Genomic DNA, 9,111 nt, shown 5'->3' with positions numbered 1-9,111 from the left:
AACTAACTCCTTGTTTATCACTTCCTTGGCTTCCTTTTGATCTTCATGACTTGGCTACTTGCACTCTGAGCTGGTGTGATTAATGGAGGGATATTCGAATGGGGGAAGAGTAAATGAGGAGGATTTACCTCCTACAATATCTATCCCTTGTCCCATTCGAGTTTCAAACCTTAGTCTTGCCAAAATTTCTTGATTTTCTCTTCCAAATGTGCATTCAATGCATATTAGTCCACTAGGCATAATATCTCACTTTAACTCATCTCATTAAACAAAATATAATCAAAACATGTAATAAGTTGTGAGAAGAGTTGATTTGACTAAGATAGGAGGTGAATTAAGGCCCATATAATTACCCAATGATGAGGCTCATCATCATCCCCCTACTGAAATTGTTGCTCATCCTTTGAGCAACTCAATCAATATCCATGTCATAGCTCTAGTGGATTCCTTGACATCCCATGCCTCTACTATGGTTTATTCTTCTTGTGCATAGAATCATGCCTTCTTTTCTACCTCCTCCCACTTCCTTCTTTCTTACTCTTCCTTCTGTTGGGGCTAAAAGCCCATATTTTGGTCCAATTTTGTAATCCAAATGTAAAGACTCCGCATTTTGTGGTCGCGGAGCACGTAGGTGTTAAAGAGTCATAGGGTTGTCTGTTCTTATTTTGGAAATGTAATGTCGGCTGTAAAAGATCTACCTATGGTCTATGGACCATGGGATTTTATAGATAGAGCTAAGCTCTAAGTAGTTAGAGGCATTAATAAAGCATCAACATTTATGAGAGATAACTCTGAAGTAGAAGTATAAGTTTGGGTTGTAGCGTAGGTAGAGGCTCCACAGTTAAGTGTGCAGAGGCATAGGAGTCCGCAGATGAGTGCGCAGGGTGGGTCGAGTTTGTAATTGTCCAGAATTATCAATAAAGAGAATAATTCTATAATTTATGCATCTTTATTTCCTATTTATGCATCTGTTATATTGGGTATGAATTTCACTTATAATGATTATATGATGCACAAATGTATGTAAATGTGTTGGTTAAGAAAATACAAGTAAGAACATATGTTTACGCGAAGCTAACCAAGATCGGTTAATAAGATAAGTAAGACACTTAACCTAGTTTGGGATATATTGTAGTTCGTTGCCCTCGTAGCACAAAGGAAGGTACTGAAGTGTGGAACAGAGGGCTAAGCAACCTGCGCCTAGGTAGGTATAGCCAGGATAACCCGACATCACAACCATCTCAAGGGTGCGGAAACTTGGTTCTAGCATCCCCCCATACTGCTTCGGGTGAGACTTCAGTCCGCACTCCATGGGATGATGTCGAAAGGGCCAGTAGTGTAGGGATTTGTTTGGCTAACTAATGTTGAACTTGGGTTAGGCCCCCTCAAGACAACACCTTCCTTCCTTCTAACTTCCCCAAGAGCAGTTGGGGATTGAGTTTTAGGCCAATCCAATTGACTTTGAGCCTTTGGATGGATTGCTTGTACATGGGTGTCTTGTTTAGTGCCTCTCTCTTCCTTTGTGGTACTCTCTGATCTTCAAATTGTATGGCAATGTATTCCATCTCCTTAGGCAAGCTTGCATGCTGTCATCCTCTAATAATATGAACATGACTTCAAAATGTGTAATTGATTTCTCTTGGGCAGCAAGATACCTAGGTGCAAGTTGAGGATCATTTGTAATTAAATTATGTGTACTGATGAGTGCCATTGAATTGGACTGCTCAGCTCTGATCATAAGAGGTTCTCTTTGTTCTCTTTCCTATACCTTCTTCATTTCTACAGCCCTTGCTTCCTCATGGTTCATCCATGACGACAAAGCCATAAAATGTAAATCCCCTAGATTTGCATTAGGGTCCCATAAATACATGTCTGTCAAGGCCATGTTATGAAAATAAGACTCACACATCTTGGCCCTATCTTCCAATGTGATTTGATCACAAAGATCAATGATCTATCTATAATCCTAGAATGGCATAACACCTATTTGTGCCAGGGCCTTGATTTGGAACTGCAGCCACTGTTGCTTAAGGTATAGTGCATAGGACTTACCTGGCATCTTGCACTAGATTGCTTCCAAAGAGAGACTAGCCATGGATGCCAATTGATTTTCTCTTTCTTGTAGCTTTCCTTTCAACCATGTATTTTCTGCCTCTAACTGATTTTTCATGATGGCCTCTCTGTCCCTCAAGCTACTTAGCTCTTTGCCCATCTCTTTGAGCTTTTCTTCCATGTGACCAATGTCCTCTACTCCCTTGGACTTAGCAATTTGCATCCATCTATGAGTTATGGCTCTCTCTTTCTCAAGTTCAAAGAATAATGGAATGGAGAATTTTAGTGGAATGACCCTTCCCCCTCAATAAATTTGTAGTAGGAGTCAAGGTTAGGTTGAGGACTATGCTCCTCTAGCTCTGGGTCCTCTCTCTTTGTTTCTGGCTACTTACTTCTTTCCTCATCCAATTTTTGAGTTTCTTGTAGGTTTAGCAGAGTTTCCTGTAGGACTACCTCTACTTCCTGTAGGTCCTGCTGTGTATCATGTAGGATGAATTTTCCTTTGGATGAGGTAGACCTGGTTACAAGCCTTCTCACATGGGTGATAGGAGACTTAGGGGAGGTTTGGGCTGAGGATACTTCTTCTTGGGTTTTTATGGGAGGAACCATATTCTCCTGCTGTTTAGGTGAGTCCTCAATAACAATGGGAACCTTTGTTGGAGCTTGGGGTCTTCCCTGCCTTATCCTTGTGATTTTCCTTATTCTGAAGTATAAGGGGGTCTGCCTTTGTCTTTTTCCTTTTTGTTTGATAGGGGTACTAAGGGCAGTGAGGGTAGCGACTGCCTCTCTCTCAGTGGGTTCTAGAGACACCTTAGGTGACTCCTTTTCTTCTGCCTCCTCTTTTCCATTGTCCTTTCCCTCTATGTTTTTCCCCTCTTCTTCTCCTTCTAGATCCTCATCTTGTTTATCAGTTTCCTCCTTGACATCTTCCTATGTTTCTTCATCACCTTCCTTCTCTTTCTCCTCTTCTTCCTCCTCATATATCTCATCTTCATCCCTCTCTGCTTCTTCTCCATTTGTTTCAGTTTCTTCCTCATCTTTTTCACTGACAGTAGGACTAATGTCATATGTGAGGGCTTTGATATCCTCCTCTATCTCCATGTCTCTAAAAATTTCCCATTGGATAGAAATTCTGAGGTTGTGGAGGGAATCTTCTATGATGATTCTAATTAACCCATGGTGGGATAACTATTGGTGGTTTTCATCCTTCACCTTTATGCTTGTATCTATTAGTGATTGCAGAAGGAAGTATGGTATGTCAAGCCTGTGGCGAGGAGGTGTTTCTGCTCCAAATCTCAATTCTTCAAAAATCCTAAAGTGATACCCATAAACCACACTATACCTACCTTCAAATGATATGTATTTAATAAGGTAGTAGCTTACCTCATTCCAGGGGTATGGTAGGCTTGTTCTCCTTACTCCATTCTTGTCCTCAATGGGCTCTTCTCCCTCTAGAAAGAACTTCTTCTTGGCAATCTAGCTATCTCCCTTGTCTTCCTTTCTCCAAGGCACTCCTAGGGGAAGCATGGTAATCCTGCTTATGAGTTTAGGGGTGAGCTCTATGGAGAGGCCTCTCACCACAATAGTGGCATGGGCTCTGGTCAGTGGAATGAGGGAGAGAGAAAACTCTCGGGCCACTCCATCATCATACCCCCTTAATTTCTCAAAATATCCCATCCAATTATGCCTTATGAATATTTCTAACATAGGAGGGTGTTGGTGGATTCTCACAGTGTTAATGGGCTCCCTTCTATTAAACCCCCCTGTCATTTTGGCTAGTGAATTTTGAGGAGAAGAGATGGTTGATAGAAATTTTAATGCAGAAGTAAATGGGATTGAAATAATTGTGGAGTCAATTCCCTTACACAGCTGCCAAATTCACTCAAACTAGGAGATTTTTTCTGAGAAATTCACTTGGAAAAAGGGAAGTAAATACAAATCTCACCTCCTCATGGTGTTTGTTGTGGACAACCCCTCTGTATCCCCTTTTGAAACTTCTCTCGGCCAATCCTGTAGACTGCCTCTCTATCTTGTAGGTTTCCTATGTGATGTTGTAGGATTTCTGGTGTAATCCTGTAGGAAGTCCTGTGCAGGAGAAAGGTGGACTTTGCTCTTCTGTAGTTTTCCTGGGTACGAGAGCAACTTTGCTAGAGTGAGCCTCGAGGAGATGAATGCATGAGTGCATGGGGATCAACGCGTATTTCCTCTTATGGCCATTTTGAGTGATGTGGTGTGTTGGAAGTAGAAGTACGTTTTCTATTTTTGGACAGTTGGTCCCCACTACCACCTCATCATTTCCCTCTCCTTGTAATCAACTCCCAGTTCATGCCTTCATAGAATTAACTACTTTTGTCCTTATCCTCTCTTTTTTTGACTTGACTGCTACCACGTGTGGGAGGACCAACTATTTTGTCTTCATCGATTGAATGAAGGTGGCCAAGTTAACTGGCCACCTTTCGCTTACAAACCAACTGGCTCACAACCTTTACATTTTTATACTACATAATGCAAATGAGTTAGTGAAGTGAGATACTTACCTATGGTGCTAATACCTTGTTGCAGTTTGTTGAAGACATGAGGTGCTTGTTGTGTGTTGGCTGCATGTTACTTTTCCTTCCTTTTTTTATTTCTCTCTGATGATTCCTTTGATGTGCAGGTACCTGGTGTCGAAGATGATGGTGCTGCTGCTACTTTGGAGCTTCTTTTGCCCTTGGATCTTCATGCTGGAAGCTTGCTGCTACTCATGATTTTTATTCTGTGGGATAGGCCACTACAAGATTTCCTACAGGATGTCCTGTAGCTGCTTCTCCCTCAGAATTTTTAATCATACACTCTGCTGGGATTTTGAAGATGATGACAAGGATGGAGAGGATGTCTAGAAGTGTGAATAAGAAGGAATACACTCAGGTTTTTTTCCCTTCTGCCCTTTTGTTTCATTTTTTCTCTATGTTTTCTCTTGAGGACTGTGAATTTTTTTTTTGAAAACTAATTTTTTTGTGATGAGTGCAGGGCGATCAAGGTGGAGAGAGGTATGGTAATGAAGTGGTGATGTAGGGATGTTATTGTTTTGACATGGCAGGTCATTTTCTCACCCTAGGGTCATTCCTATAGGATTCCCGAGCCACTGTAATTCCTACAGGATCATCCTGTAGGTTTTCAGGGGATCCTCTAGGTTTACAGGGGATCCTATAGAAAACACAGTCCCCTTGTAAACTAAAGCAAAGGAGTGAAAAAAATGAAAGAAATGGTGGAGTGATGACTGACGATGGGTGGAAAAATAAAAGTGTGAGTGAAATAGATCATTTTTTGACTCTCCTTTGTTCTCTGATCATCCTCATGCTGACCTGCAAGCACATTTTTTTTCATGATTTTTCTCTTTTTTTGTATTTTTTGTATTTTTTTGAAGACAACTAGTCTGCCTCTAAGAGGTTTTCATTCTAGTTGTTTTCCCGAGGCACCTCAAGAGAGGTTTTCACCCAGGGATCTTTTTATTTCCTTTTTTTTATTTTTTCTTTTTGACACCATTAGGCCGCTCCAAGGGGTTTTCAGCCCACTAGTGGGACTTGGACGCCTCATGGAGGTTTTCACCCGAGTCCTTATTTTTTCTTTTCTCTCAGTTATTTGATGAGGCAAGAGCTAAAAATTGCTCCACCACCATCACTGTTTTATTGATACCATCAATGAACTCTTGCTTTGACAATGGCCTCTTGTAAACTTTCAGTCTGTGCCCATTAACAAGTAAAGGAATGGCCTCTACATCTATGGTTTTGATCTGCACTGAACCATTATCGTGACATCTCTCTATAACATAAGGCCCCAACCATCTTGTCCTTAACTTGCCCTTAAAGTATTTATATCTGGAATCATATAACAAGGCCCAATCACCTTCTTGAAATTTCTTATCCTTGATGTTCTTATCATGCCAGATCTTCCTCTGAAGTTGAGTTACCTCTGTGTGTAGGAGGGCCTACATTTTGAATTCATCTAAACCATTCAACTGAAGCAATCTCTCTTGTTGTGCACTGTTGAGATCTAGATCTAGTTGGGTTGCCATCCTCAATGTGTTATACTCAAATTCAATGGACAGCAGGGCCTTTTTCCCATAGACCAGCTCATAGGGTGTGAATCCAGTGGTGGTCTTCCAAGTGGTATTATAGGCCTAGGTGGCCTCAACTAGTCTATCTACCCAATCTTTCCTGTTGCTGCTAACCACTTTGGTCAAGATGCTCTCCAGTGCTTTGTTGGTCACCTCCACTTGCCCATTAGCTTGTGGGTGATAGGGAGTGGAGGTCCTATGCTTGATCTTATGCTGGCTGAGCAAGTCTTCAATTATGTTGGAGGTAAACTGGCTCCCTTGATTAGTGTCCGTTCTCTAGGGTACCCAAATTTGTAAAATACATTCTCCCTTAAGAACTCAGCCACCTTCTCCTCTGTTGTTGCCTTAATTGCCTTGGTTTCAGCCCACTTAGTTAGATAGTTAGTGCACACAATGATATACTGCTTTTGCTTGGAAGGAGGGTCAATAGGTCCAATGAAGTCCATGCCCCATTTTTCAAATGGCTCAAAAGTCACTTGAGGTTGCAGAGGCATTTCATCTCTTCGAGTGGGATTTCCCATCCTTTGGCACTGATCACACTGACTAGTATATCTTTTCACATCTTGATGAAGAGTGGGCCAATAATACCCAGCTTGTAACACTTTAAATGTTGTCCTCTTTGCTGCAAAGTGACCTCCACAAGGCCCATCATGATAGGTCAAAAGGATGTCAAATACTTCCTCCTCCCTGACACATCTTCTCAGAATTTGATTTGGGCCAAGTTTGAAGAGGTTGCCCCCAATCCAGGTGAAGGGGGTGCTCTTCCTCACAATCTTGCTTTTCTCTTTGGAGGACAGATTCAGTGGGAACTGTGCAGATACCAAATAGTTTGCTATGTTAGAAAACCATGGAGAGAGAACTAAAATGGCGAATAAGTGCTCATCCAGTAACTGATCATCAACCATTCCCTCTTCACCTGCAGGAAAAGTTAATTTGGACAAAAATTCTGCAACAACATTTTCCTTGCTAGGCTTATCAACAATAGTTAGATCAAACTACTATAATAAAAGTAACCATCTAATAACATGGGCATTCACAATAGGTTTATTCATTAAATATTTGATTGCAACATGGTCAGTATGTACAAACATTTGATACTCTGTAATATAATGTCTAAATTTATTCAATGAATGCACAACAACTATGAGCTCCTTTACGGTCACTGTGTAGTTCAGTTCAGCCTTTGGCAGATTCTTACTGATAAAGTAAATGGCATAAGGCAATTGTTGGGTGTGGAGCCTGATTAATTTTTGTATTCAAAGGTTTCAACTAGATGTATACCCCAGGAAGATTGTACACCCCTCCACATGGGGGGGTGCAGGGGGTTAAATCCCCCTCGGCTGGGGGCTCTAGGGGTAGTACCCCCGAAGCCAAAAAATAGATGTAAAATTTCCTTGTAAAAGTCTAGTAATTTCTAAGTTAATCTGGGCTATTCATTAGGTGGATGATCTGACAGTAGAAGTTATGTTTAGTTTAGGGGTTTTTTTCCCTAGAAGGCAACCCCTCACTATATATGAGGGAATTGTGTTGTGTCTATATTAGATCTGTATTCTGAGTGAGGAAGAGAGAGGAGATTGAGAGCGAAGAGGGTGTTATAGTGGATCTGTTGTAGGTTGTATCTCTTCAGTTTGCTGAATAATATAATAAAAGAAGGACTGGCTGTTTCTCCATGGACGTAGCCCAAACTGGGTGAACCATGTATATCTATGTCTCTCTTGTTTTATGCGTTTTCTGTGTTTATATTTTTGCAATATTTTATGTGTTCCATTACTCTGTAATATATATTTTTCTAACAACTGGTATCAGAGCCGAAGGTCTATTTGGTTGATAAACTCGCAGGAGAGAAGGGTTCCTAGTTCGAGTGGGAGCAATGGTGGAAGATGGTAGGGTTAGTGTCGAAAAATTCAACGGCCAAAACTACCAGCTGTGGAAGATGCAGATGGAAGATTATCTGTATCAGAAAGATCTATACATACCATTGGGCAGAAAGACAAAGAAGTTGACGAGTATGACAGCCACAGAATGGGATATTCTCGACAGAAAGGCACTTGGAACAATATGGCTGTGCCTAGCGGCGTCAGTAGCATTTAATATTTCAAAGGAAATGGCAACACAGGGTTTAATTTCGGCATTGGCCAAACTATATGAAAAACCCTCAGCCTTAAATAAGGTATTTCTTATGAAGCGTTTATTTAATATGAAGATGTCAGAAGGTGGATCTGTTGCAAACCATTTAAATGATTTTAATACAGTTACAAGTCAGTTAAGTTCTGTAGGGGTAAATTTTGATGATGAAGTTAGGGCTCTGTTATTTCTGTGCTCATTTCCAGAAAGTTGGAATGGTTTAGTTATGGCCATTAGTAACTTTGTCTCTGGATCTAGTACTTTAAAGTTTGATGATGTTGTCGGTGCAATCCTTAGCGAGGAAATGCGATGGAAAAGCTCCGGTGAGACATCAGGTAATGCTTTGACTGCAGAGACTAGGGGAAGAAAAATGGAAAGAGGAAAGAGCTTAGGATATCGCAGTAAGTCAAGAAAAGGTAGATCCAAGTCTAGATCAGGGATAGTGTGCTGGAAATGCGGGAAGAAAGGACACTTGAAGAAAGATTGCAAGTCTCGGAAGGGAAAAGAAGGAGACATGCAACAAGAAACTAATCATGAAGCGAATGTAACAGGTGATGTGTTGCAAGATGCTTTGATTCTTTCATTAGAAAATATTATTGATGCCTGGGTGGTAGATTTAGGGGCCTCATTCCATGCCACACCTGATAAGAAACATTTTCATGATTATGTTCAAGGAGATTTTGGACAGGTTCGATTGGGTGATGATAAACCCTGTAAAATCATTGGAATGGGTACAGTTTTCATAAAACAACAGAATGGAAATCAATGGCTATTGAAGGAGGTAAGGCATGTTCTAGATCTGAAGAAAAATCTGATTTCAATAGAGCAGTTGGGAGGTG

The sequence above is a fragment of the Pinus tabuliformis genome, chromosome 9, assembly GCF_031772625.1.
Source record: "Pinus tabuliformis cultivar Carrire ecotype Pingquan chromosome 9, CPIR1, whole genome shotgun sequence".
Classification (NCBI taxonomy): domain Eukaryota; kingdom Viridiplantae; phylum Streptophyta; class Pinopsida; order Pinales; family Pinaceae; genus Pinus; species Pinus tabuliformis.
This window is presented reverse-complemented; position numbering follows the sequence as displayed.